Raw genomic sequence first — 13,015 nt, 5'->3', positions numbered from 1 at the left:
TCGAACTGTGCTAGCTGGCCTTTAAACGATCTAGGAATACAGGACACAACATTTTAAACACTTTCGTTAAGTGTTGTCGTCGGATGTTCCCGAATGATCAGTTACGAGAATTCCCAAGTTTTTCAAGACTCAGTAGACCTGTGCCTTTCAAAAGCTCTATTTTCACTGGAACCTGATAACCTGCAGCTGCATGTGTTTTAGGGTTGGGAGCATTGTTCTGTTGTTCGTTCTTTTGTCCTCTCGACCAACCATGTAAGACAATGCAAACGGTACAGGTCGCCCCACAAGACTGGCCTGTTCTCCATTTAGGGCGTAACATGATTGCTGTACCACGATGATCGACAGAATGCCCAAGTATTCTAAACCTCTTCCTTGGTTATTTTATTGTCTCTTTGTTACCTCTCCTTCTTAGATGTTTCTATAACCACTCTTTCCCTCCTTTTTGTACTCAATGACCACTTACGATTTTCGTTTGTTTTTTTTTTCGCCTTTTTAATTTGTGTGAAACATAACTATCCCGCCGTGAATAGCTGCCTGGGGGTTAGTGTGTATTCCTTTTCGGTATTTCTTAATAAAGTCTATATGTTGTTTGTCGTTGTTTGTGCGACGGTCTTCAACAAGCTTATTTGCTCGTGTAAACAGATAAACAAATGAGAGCATTAGAAGCAAAGTAAACTGTCTCAAAATAAAGAATTGGAAACTGCCTAGTTTGCTTATGAATGCAATAAAATGTAGTCCCACCAAACAGTAGACAATAATTTGCGTTTCTTTGAATGATCCTCTGATTCTGAAGCACACTCTAACTGAATATTTGATTAGGGTGGCCCATATGTTTGCAGTTTCGTGGATCGACCCACTTAACTTCTAAGGGAACACCTTTTCTGAGATATTCACTGACACCAACCATTCGGGGTGCTGTTGAATCTTTAACCTCGCCTCCCAAGTGAATAAAAGATATCCGAACCGTAAGACGGTTCTATGAACTTCGAAGCAGCATAAAAATTAGAATTAGAAAATTGACAAGATATCCGATTCCGTTTTTAGTTTACATTTGCATTCATGGCCACCGTTTGAAATATACATATGCAACAGGTGTTACAAACTAACTTTTTCAATGTGAAGCTTCGTGCGTAGCTTTTGTCGGCTTAATTTGAAAAGGTAACATTGTTTTGCAGTGTAGTAACTAAGCAAAATGGAACAAATGATATACTTTCAGTTTATCTGGCTTCTATACGTTTAAACATGTTCCGACACAACCCTACGTCTCTTAAATCAGTCTAAAAGTTCTCCTTGGTTGTTTATTGGAAAACTATTGGTACCACAGGAAAGTACTGCTCAGTAGCTTTCATTTGAATGTTCACACCTTAGGATTTCATCCACAGACTCCAGAATTAGAACCACCTTGCACAGCATAACAAACAGGACCACAGGAAAGTACTGCTCAGTAGCTTTCATTTGAATGGTCACAGTTTAGGTGAATCAATTCTTACCGTCTGCTCAAACATCATTTTATAAAAGTTCGTAGATCCGAAATTAGGTTTTTATTTCTGACAAAAAAAACTTTAGCTAAACATAAAACATTTTAAAAACTTTCAGTTAAAACTGCAGATAAGAAAGCTTTCACTTACGCTACCCAATCACCCCTTCAGTGCTTTTGTCCAACGAGAGCAAAAACTACTTTTTATTTAAACAAATGGGGCCAGCTAAATTGACAGGTGAAAAAAAATATGAGCGGCACTTATCTTCCAGCCATTGGCCGATTCAAGACCAAATCAAGACCGGTGGTTTTCAGTCATTGACACCCTCCCTTTCTACATCTCATCCTAGGGAAGGTGGTTCATTCAGTCTTCCTTCTCCTTTTCAAAATACAAAAAGACGCCTGATCGGAGGTCAGGTTTTTTTTTTATTACACATGCACCGTTTATGATTTGTGTCTTGTTTACCACCGGTAGCTGCCCGGCAATCAATGGACAAATTCACTCGAAGTTCTGCTTTGAACGCAGGCACATGTTCACGAGTAAACAAACAGGTTGTCTCGACTTAATTGTAGCAATTGCTATTCAAGCAAAAAGGTGACTCTATTGTTCGTTGTTTTCAATCGCAGCCGTTACTTTTGTCGTGAAAAACAATACCTGCTCGCGCGGCTTCTTGTCGTGTCTTGTTTTACGTTGGGGTGCTATAACAAGTTTGAATAGAGACACGTGGGAAGACTTTTATGCCTCCCTTTTGTTCAAAATAAGCAGGGAGCGATTTTCGTTACCTGCACGCCTTAAAATTGTCTTATTTCTGTCAAATGTCGCGCCTTGCTCAGCAAAGATCTTCATAAAATCTGAAAATCAATATTTTGTTTTAAAAGGAAATTTAGTTGGAAATTTTATTAAAAAAATACGAAACGTTTTCGATCCTCAAGATCATCGACAAAGTAATATGTCCGGCGAATATTTCTATCAACTCTTTTGTTGTAGTGATTTAGTGAATGTATAGGTTCAAGAGAGCTTTGGTTCGAATTTGAGTTGAGTTAAAAGTTCATTGTAAGATTAGTTCATAATGGAGGTTTGACGTACTGAATGTAGTATTTGATCAAAACATGGATCAAACAGTTAGTAGACCGGCATCAGATTACAGATCGTAGTAGTACACAGGGATAAACACTGTGGTCGGATTATAGTTAACCGCTAAAGTTTCTCCGAGTCTGATTGGTTTAAATTCATCACGTGATGTGACAGTGGTCATCCGCGGAGAAACACTATCAGCGCTCATAGTTCACCCCTAAATTTTCTCCAAGTCTGATTGGTTTTTTAAATTCACTCAGCGCATAGTGTCCATCCATATCTGGCAAAAATTTCTGGATGGATAGTACTTGTTCTTTTAAAAATTATCTGGCTTTGGGATGAATACTATGCAAACTCACACCAATCTTTTACTGCTGTCAAATGAAATATGCAACAATTGTATCACAATGTATTATGTATGCATATTACGAGAAAGAATCATGACTCACCTTCTCAAGATCAAGTAGATGTTTGCCTTTGCAGCCGGAACTGGTCCAGGGAAGATTGCACGGTTGCAGGTGCTGACCAGGAGCGAATGTGTTGACTTCGAACTCAAATTCAAACTCCAAGCTTTCACAGAAATGTATTGGAATTTTTCCGTGTTACTTCAGTGCAACATAATTAATGAGTGTAAACAATTTACATAAAGAAAGCACGGATTCAAGATGGCGTAAACATTCACTAGTACCCAAGGCTCCTCGGATGGCATGACCTAGTTTCCAGTGTCCCTCGGATGTCATTTCGAAGAACCAGCACAAAAAAAAAAAACGATGCCGTTATAACGCCATTGTTTTAATAATGAGACTCGAAACGAGAAAACTAGAGTTTGAACTTCGTCCTCTTTTAAACGCCAACACGCGCACCTACAGAATCAAAACCTTATTTGGTTTTAGCTGCGAGAACTTGCACACGAAATGAGCGTGGACTTGCACATGTCCACCTATAGAATGGAAACCTTTTCAACTTTTCACGGAATACTGATTTTTTTTTGTTTCTGATGCTTATTAAACCCGATTTGAAAAGAAGTTTTAGCTGCGTGAACTTGGACACGAAATGACTCGAATTAAACGTATGAAAAGACCAATATATCAGGTTTCTATAAGAATGTAGAACAAATAATCTAAAATAGAGCAAGGCTGATTTGAGCCTCTCTATGGGTACCCACGGTCTTCGTTTTCTTCGCGATTTTTTCGCAAATCTTCGTTTTTTTAGGAAGATCTTCGTTTTTTCAGGTTGAAATGGTTTAAACGTTTATTCAGTGTTATTCACAATTGATAAACATTTCACTTCAATAGCAAATTGCATAATTCATTGTTTAAATTCACGAAAAGCAATATAAACAGTTCTTGAAACAATAAAGGATCGTTGGATTCTTTGGCGACGTTTTAACCCCATTTTAACATGCCAGTTTCTGATGAGATTCCAAGAAATCGAAACTGCAGTATTGTATGAGAAACAACATTAGACACTCGCCAGAAGAAATACACCAACATCCTAGAGACTCACAAGAACGTTGTCTGTCTTAGTTTTAAATATCTGCTGCGGATGCGAGCTAAGCCACAAAATAATGGAGGTACCGGTCAGCTCTAAGAACACAATAGCTGTTTTTCAGATAATAAGCAACTCAGAGAACTTAAAGACAGCGCTACAACGAAGCTATAGCTCTCGAAAGCGAGAGAAAACAATGATAAGCTTTGTAAAGATGACGATCTGTTAGACACTCATATCCGTGCAATCCTCACGGAGCGAGATACAATAGCAGAAACATTAATTCACGAGTTAAGAAATCCACGGATCCTGTATCTTTACAGACAACATTTACTTAGCGCTACCTAAAATCTTGAAGTCAACAGAAGCCGTATAAGCTCAACAAGTGTCACAGAGCTACACCTAATCCTTACGGCTCTTAGTGATCAGTAAGAAACCCTCCATTCGGTATATTTGAGAATTCCCTCTCACGATCAAGACAAACACCATTAAGAGCGGTCGCATCACATTTTGATCTAAAGGGAACTGATTCTCTTATACAAAAGGAAAATCGCTTAAAGACATATGCATGCTGAAAACCAAAACTGAAAAGGCTTTTATCAACACAACGGACACACAGTGGGAGTCGCACAGGTCTGTCAACCCAATTTTAACACACAGAAATGTGGTTAAAAATGCCAAAATTCAGAAATAACAGATACTTTCTGTAGAGTTTACGAGTTTTGACAGTTTTAATTTATGTCTGGGTGTTCAATTTGATGACGCAAATTTTGGTAAATTTTTAGATCTTCGCTTCAATCTTGAGATCTTCGCTTTTTCAGCGTTGATCTTCGCGTCTTCGATTTCTTCGGAAATACCCATAGAGAGGCTCTGATTTCACGGTCAGAGAGGTATATTTTTCCAATATTTCAAAAAGCACGTCGTTTCTTCTTCAGGGCCCTGCGGCAAGAGACGTTACAATTTAAAACAGTTACAAGATTGAGAATGATGTATAATTTTAGAAAGTGACACAGGCATACTCAGAAAAAAGAAATCCGAGTACTCTTATCAGGAGTCAAACCTAAGACCTTCCGATTACTGGTTCGGATGCTCTACCACTGAGCTACAGGAGACTCATGGGAGCTAAGACTATTAAACTAGGTTGATGGGACAAATATCCTGCATACTGCTAGGATTTTAATGTCGAACGTGTGGTATATGAAATAAATGTGATGGTATATTTCCAGCCTGGTGAACTGAATGAGAATGATGTATTATTCTTGAAAGTGACACAGGCATGCTCGGAAAAAAGTGATTACTGCCTGTTAATTTAAACGTGTCCAATGAACGTTATTCAACCTGGTTCCCTGGGCTTTTTCCTTATAAATTGGGATGGGCGAAAAGAGAAGATCCCCCGAGTCCCCGGAACTAGGTTGAACTGTATTTTGCAGTGGGTGGAAGGGGGGGGGGGGGTGTGGGGGGGGGGGGGGGGGGGAGAAGAAGGGCAAGACCATCCCCCCTTATATTAAGACGAGGGTAAATAGAAAATTCAAAAATGTTTTTCTTTTGAAGTTCACAAAAGGAATTCAGTTCCGGTGATCACGCCTCCACTGATGTCTGACTCAAAAACACCCCGTAAGATTCGAAACATTTTACTCGATTACTCAGAAGCTCTTCAATAGCGATTATTTTTACCATCAAATTAAAAAAGACGAATATTAAAGCCTCTCGAAGAGGTGTGAACTAGATATCACTGCCTTAAGACTTTAATGGCGCCAAAGCCAATTTTCTGAAATGAGATTACACAATATCTAAAGGACGTTCTCAACTGAGGTCTTGTCACGGTTGGCGCAAGAAGAATGTTTGCTCATACCTGAATCTCATTTTTACCGCCAAATCTGAAAAAAGCGCAACATTTCCTTTATTTTGGTACATAACACGTCTGCCGGGTTTACGGCCGATTTTGATGGGGCAAATGACCGCTCAAGTTGCTGCTGTTCATTGTGGATTCGTGAATGCCGTGGGAGGCGGTATCGGATGGTCCGCACAAGATTTACGGGTCATGCGTTACCTGCCTTAACATGCAGTATAAACAAGTAAGTAATTTATAAAAAAAACACCTGAAGTGATTCCAATTTTTTCTCAGACGGTGCCAAATGTTAATCTCATAAATAACTCAGATTTTCGTTGCAACTTAAAGTCTCGAATCCATCGGATGCCAGTCATATTTAACGAATTTTTCAGCTATGTCATGTGCACAATCGCCAAAGAAAATAAAGAGCTCCCGGTAATTCTCGGCATAGTCGCAACATTCGAATAATTAATGTTTTAAGGGAGAAGTTCGGGGTTATTTGTACTGAGCTCAAGAAACGAAGAAAGCGAGTAGGACAAGTGGAGTCAAGAGGCTTGCAGACAGATGGCGAGGCCAGAAGTATCGGGTGTGAGTTTATCACGAGCTTGATTTGAAGTAGGTAACTGAAAAAAAAATTGAAAGGGACACTTAGGATTTTAAGAGGAGATAAACGGCCACTGGAAGTTCTTTGGACGAAGAAATAGGTAAACGAAGGAAACGTGAAAAAAAAGCTCAACAAAGCAGAGAGGAGCGGCAATTATCTCAGAAAAAGATTTAAGAGTCCAGTTAAGAGAGTTGCAAGGTTGAATAAGAAAGGTGTAAGGGGCGCCGTGAGAAAAAAATCCTTTAGACTACGCCAAGCAGGCTACTTTCAAGCTGATGGAGAGAAGGGTGTAAGTCAAAACTTAAGGGCAAAAATCTTTTTGAAGAATTGTTATCATTGATTAGTAACTTAACTCGAACTGAATCAAAGTTTACGTTAACCCATATTAGCTTTGAACAACGGGGCCCTGTCTGATGCATTTCTCCCCTATTGCCTTGAATCGGTCTTGGATGAGCATCGTTCTAGACAACCTGAAATGCACAGTTCCTTCAATAACAAATGCAAAGTGACCATTTTCGTTAAAAAATAAGTTCATATTATTTGATTCCGAGCAAATGGTTTAACGTCTGGTTAGAATCAATTATATACGTGTTCTATTTTTTGCTCGTTCTTTTTTTGACTTCCCTGCTAATGCGAGCCCTCCATCAAACACATCTTGATCGACTTCAATACGTGTTGCTGGATGATCCTTTCGGCCAGAAAGCAATTTCTTTTTTATCTTCCGATACGATTCCCATGACGGAGTTAATTCCATACGGTCGTCAAGAGAAGGAAAACATATGGGGAATTGCAAAAGGTTCCGAAAAGATACGTTGACGAGAACTATTATTCCGAAGGAAGACAACTACAAGAACTGTCCGTAAACGATACCTGTGGTTATGACAGAAGTGGACGGGAGCAGAAAGCCAGTAAAAATCCATGTTTGTGGAATACCGTTGAACAGTACAATGTGTAGCGGTGCCATGTTTACACATGTAAATTAATCTAATACGCTACTGGGCAGCCGCAGTAAGGACAACTGTTGTCGGCGTGAGCTTGGACGCAATTGTTCATGCTTGTGGGAAATATTTGATATGTGACGTAAGAATTGCGTCAAAGGCTTTAAGTGGCGGCCATGTTGGATCCGCCATCTTGGATTTCAAAAACCTTCCAAAGCTACTGAAAGCCACAAAAAAAAAAAAAAAATGGCCCAGACGTGATCAAAACTAATAAAAACAGTGAAATGATCCAAAAGCGTGAGACTTCGTGCCAGAAATTTAGAGTAATACAAAATTAAACCTATAAAAAATGGTTGTTATGGTAAAATCAAATCTCAGGAACATTCTATCTACCACACCAAATTGTTCCCAGAAACATTTCATCAAAAGTGTTCAAGTTTGGTTACGTTTGCTTCTATCAGCTAAAAAAAAGTTATAGATCTTTACTTGAGTCCGCACAGGCAGATTCCGCCCCTCTCAACTCCCTCCGGCCTTGAAACAACCGTGACCTTAAAATAATCAAATTAAAAAAACCAACAGCAACAAAAACAATGAACCGTATGACTGCACTATCACCGGAACGTTCCCACCCCTTTTCTTTCTGAATTTTATTTTTTGCGGTCACTCATATTTTATTTTTCTGGCACAGGTCAATCGCAGGCGATTGCAAGAGTTAGAATATGGTTCTATCTTCTGGGGCTGGCAACACTACCGGAACCGCTGCCACAAACAATACATAGGAGAAACAAAAGGACGACTTAGAGACCGTTTTAACGAACACCGTAGACCAATTGACAAACAAACGAACAGTTCCAAACCTACTACAGTCTCAGGACATTTTCTTTCTAACGACCATAGCGCTTCCGATATGCTACTTATTCCTCTCTAACTCATCAAATCTAATCGTGACAGTGTACGCAAAGCTGGAGAGGTATACCTCATCGGCAGAAGTCAACTGAATTCTTGAACCCCAAGGTCTTAATAGGAGAGATGAGACATGAACATTTCTCCCGTCTTTCATACTCCTAGGTTATGTTACTTTCTCAAATTTCTCATTGTTGCGTATTTCGTTTTCGTTTCCCATGTTGTAACGTTAGCTATTTTGCTCATTTCATTGAGCAGTTGTTTTTTCAAATTTCAAATTGTAACGTTTTTATTTATGTAACTTTAGCCTATGTTTTCTAGGTATATTGCAACTGTTTTAAATTGTAACGTCTCTTGCCACAGGGGAGTCAGTCTCAAACATACCCTGAAGAACAAAGGCGGTGCCTTTCGAAATATACTTCCTTGACCGTGAAATCAACCTTGCTCTTTTTAAGATCAGAAGAGGATGTCACTTTTCCTCGCCCCATTCCCCTATCATTCCCCGGCATTCGCAAAATATAGACCACCTCCGCCATTAGGATCAGTCTGCCGTCAGTATTTTGTATAAGAAATAATTTGCTGATCCAGGTCTACAAGAGATCCGGCACCACTCATCGGTTTGTAGCTGTGGTCTTGCAGATTTTAATTGTATTTATTCCCCCATTCAAGACACTCAAAGAAATACAGACTACACTCTCTTTTTATAAGAATATTTTTTACAAGAACTTTGCGGCTGAGATTATCTCAAATGTAAGAACATACTAAGAACATTACCCAGGCTGAGAGTCAGTTGAAAACATTTTTAATTTGACCAATTTTTTTTTAAATGAACAGTATAAATACGGATAAAATAATACATGTAAAATTTCAGTCTAACGCCACATTGCGGCACATATTGCTCTTCGATAGGTTTGGTCACGTTGATGTTACTATAACAGGTAACTGACATCTTTAAAAGAACTTTTCAGGCTCAAATTGCCAAAAATAATAAGAACGTTCAGCCTCAGCCCAAGTTTAGACGTTCTTATAAAGAAAAAAGTGTAGTTCTTATCCTTCATCAGTAGTTCGATCCTACCATTTCATTTAGACTTGGTTTGGTTCCCTTTTTGAATCGCACATCATGATGGCTTTTTCCTTACAGCACAAACGTGCCGCAGTTACCCTCAATATACCTATCACTGGCTAAGCCGCTAATCCACGGAGGGGAGGGGAGGTTGCCGGAAAAAAGTAGGGCATTTGAATCAAGCTGATATTTTGTGTTCAAATGCCCCACTGTAGGCCATTTGTGGATGGTTGAAACATTAGTAAATGTCATTGGAGATTTGCTACAAAGTCCACTCGGTTCCCTACACGGGCAGATAACTTCTATCAACGCCCCCCTCCCCGCCTCGGTGCTTAATATTGGTAGGTTCATTAAGAAACCTTGAGAAAGAAAGTCGAGTTTATTCCTGAGCAACGCTACCTTGTAAGGAGCCCATTATATTTTTCATTGACCGTGATCAGCCACGAGTGGTATATAAAGTTGTTTTACGCATGTCTAGGGTAGGGTCTCGAAATCAGTGTTGATCTCGTTGCAGTATTGGTCTAAAAAGGACCGTCTTGTTGTCTAAGGTCGTCTAAAGATGATGTTGTTCTCGTTTTATTTCGCCAAACCTTATTGTTAGGCTTCCAGTTCTGCTCTTTTTTTTCCCTAGTGATCAGCAATCCGCTAAATGAAAATCTAGTTATAAACTTTTTCAGATGGCTAAGGTCACAGTATCTGGTTAAAAATAAATGCCGTAAGATATCTAAAATCTTCTTTTATCACACAGGCAAAGTTTCTATTACGGGCACTCTCTCATGTCAGAGTCGCACAGTAACAGCGGCTCACTCTTCTGCTATTGTTCATAATGTATAAACAATATAATTAAATAAACAAGGATCAACAATGGAACTCTCCTGCAGGTGTTTACTGCTGACTCAGCAACGCATTCATTACGAACCAAAATTCCGGCTGATGCAATGGAAAAATGTTTAAATAATGAAAAACTTTTGTTTGTTAGTAGATTGCACGTGGCAAAAAATTGACAAATACAAAGGGCCTCTTCATATGAGCCCGGGCGACCGGGCTGGCTTGGTATCCGAGATCTCGCTTCGCCACTCTTTTCTTTTCAAAAATTTTGATGTGTTCATATGTGAAGGCGGGCTGGCCCGGTTACCGAGATCTCGGTTTTTGCGACCAAGATCTCAGTAACCGAGCTGGAAATAATTCCCATATAAACATTCCAGCCCGGATACCGGGACTGTCCGTGACGAAACATTTTAAACTGCGCATGGCTTATAAGGTCGCTGACAAGTCGGAACGCGGTTCCACCGGTATTTTGGGGGCCTTTTGGACATTTTTTCATTTCGGTAACCGGGATTAAATTTCCCATATGAACAGACAGAGACAAAATTCGTCCCGCCTACCGGGCCAGCCCGGTTACCGCCGGGCTCATGTAAAGAGGTCCTTTTTTTAACAGTTACTAACAATAGGATCATCCTAGCACATTGTTAATTGCCGAGTCAGCAACGCATTTTATATCGGATCCAGTTGCTGATTTTGGCTGCAATAAGAGAGAAAACTTATTGAAAAATTTGTGATCGTTAAAATTCACATAGTATCAGCAATACGGTTTTCGTGCAGCCGATATTTATTTCTGGCACAGCAACGCAGTTTCTCACCTGAAAAAAATTACGGCCCTTCAAGTGCAAATTAATTAACTGCCGGCTTCTTAGATTTCAAGTGGTAAATCAAAAAGTTCAAGACCTGGCTAATCTGTAAAGGCAGCCGCTTTTCTTGTATGTTAAAAGACCTGCTTTTTGTTGGATGTTGACACGACACAACCAAACATCCTGGCTGTGATAAGACGAACCCCGCCGCAAAGAGGGCAAGCATGAGTGTTTCGGCTTTTTTTATGCAACAAGTGGACAATCAGCTGGCTCCGGCTTTAATCAGTGCTCTTAACACCAAACGGGCCACACAAAACAAAAGGCGAAAAAGACGTACTTGATTCACCAGCTGCTTGCTGCGACAAAGCGACAAATTGCAAAGTCGGAACAGCCTCTGGCATGCACATGGCAGGCGAAAAATACCTGCTGGTTTTGACGGCTAGTGACGCGACAAAGCGCGCAGCTTCTCAGGGTAATGCTCCTCGATAAGAGCATAGGACCTGCCATAAGACGAGGCCTTCCACGCGCCGAACCAAAACAACCCCAAAGAAACTTAGGTCGGTAGTCAATGCTTCAGCCTCGTGCGCTGCCTATAATTCACTCTTTCTTATTCGGGGAGCTCCCGGAAAAAGGCGTTTTTAATGTAACAAAATTATCCGTTTTAGCAAGCCGAAAACAAATGAAGAGCGTTTTCATTGTCATACTGTCAACTCAGCCTTTCCATGGCAAGGCACCCACAGAAGTTGATGTCAAAACGAAAGTTTTCAAAACTTATTACTATTATTATAAATCTATAAGAAACAAATCGTGCGTCAAAACGTGTCCGTTAGACTGAGGGAGATGACTCGGCCGAGTAGGTTTAGATGCGCAAGAGCGGTTTTGTCTTTATCTAAATAGAATTAAATAAGAACATTCGTAGAGGTTTGGACGAACTCCAAACAATCGCGTACGTGTTTCCCCAACAAATATAAATCCATCATTTGGCAGTTTATCTCTTGACAAAAAAAAAAAAAAAAGACGTTGATTGATTGTTCTAGAAATGTATCATCTCTGTCAAACGGGGCACGTTCTAAGTGAACGACAGGTGTTGAAATGGCTTCTTTCGTAACGAGGAAGAAAAGCTTCATTTCCGAGTGAGGATTTAAAGTTAGAATCTCATTAAAAAAAAAATCAAAACAAGAAATAATTTCACCAACGCTTCTTTCTGTGTAATCCTTATCTTTTACACCGTCAGAAAAGTTTGAAGTGTGAAACGAAAACATTGACTTAATATGACAATAACGGCCTCTTTTACATCATTGTCAGTTAATTAGGATTTGCCCACAAAGAGTTCAAACAACAGTCCTAATTACCGCACAAGTAAAGAGTGTTTTAACTGTAAACTCCAACGCCTCATAAGTGGCACGCGCGCCTCACTTACATTTTATTTACCCCTGCCTAAAATAGTAATTTTGTTTTGTTTTCTGTTTTTTCTTCAAGCCACCAAAGGTCAAGACCAAAAGAAACGCAACAGTATTCAACTGAATGAACTGAAGTGAATGATCATCGCAGTATTCAACCGAATCGTAGCAACTAACTGAATCCCGTCGCCATTTTAAATTTATCACTTGGAAATCAGTAAATTGCTAATCGCAATTCTTTTAGTCACTTAAACCAGCCGCATTGTTGATTTTCTGAAAATTGACGTTGGCACGCGTACGCGTGACAGCTACTTCGAACAGGTGCTTGAGTGGGTTCTAGAAACTTAAAATGAATAGTAAGCACACTCGCCAAAGAATATCTTGTGGCATGAGGTAGCCACACCAAGGTTGATGTCAGGTGTAATTATTGTCAGAGCCAAAAAAATTCGAATGATCTATACACGAGAACAAATTTCTAAGTTCTGAATAAATTAAGCAGTCATGTGTTTTCACCTTCAATAAAGGCGGTTGACACAATGAAGACGTACAACATTAAAAAATTAAAATATTTGTCTCTGAAAACACAGGTGCAAGCCGGAAATTGAAGC

At 39.7% G+C, this 13,015-nt stretch overlaps 1 long non-coding RNA gene across 1 annotated transcript in view; it reads right to left on the bottom strand.

Moving 5' to 3' along the window:
• Window positions 1-13,015, bottom strand: part of LOC146482704 (uncharacterized) — a 120,213-nt gene that overhangs the window by 84,107 nt on the left and 23,091 nt on the right. The gene's annotated exons all lie outside the window — the stretch shown is intronic.

The sequence above is a fragment of the Pavona decussata genome, unplaced genomic scaffold (assembly GCF_977016875.1).
Source record: "Pavona decussata unplaced genomic scaffold, jaPavDecu1.1 SCAFFOLD_44, whole genome shotgun sequence".
Taxonomy (NCBI): domain Eukaryota; kingdom Metazoa; phylum Cnidaria; class Anthozoa; order Scleractinia; family Agariciidae; genus Pavona; species Pavona decussata.
This window is presented reverse-complemented; position numbering and strand designations above follow the sequence as displayed.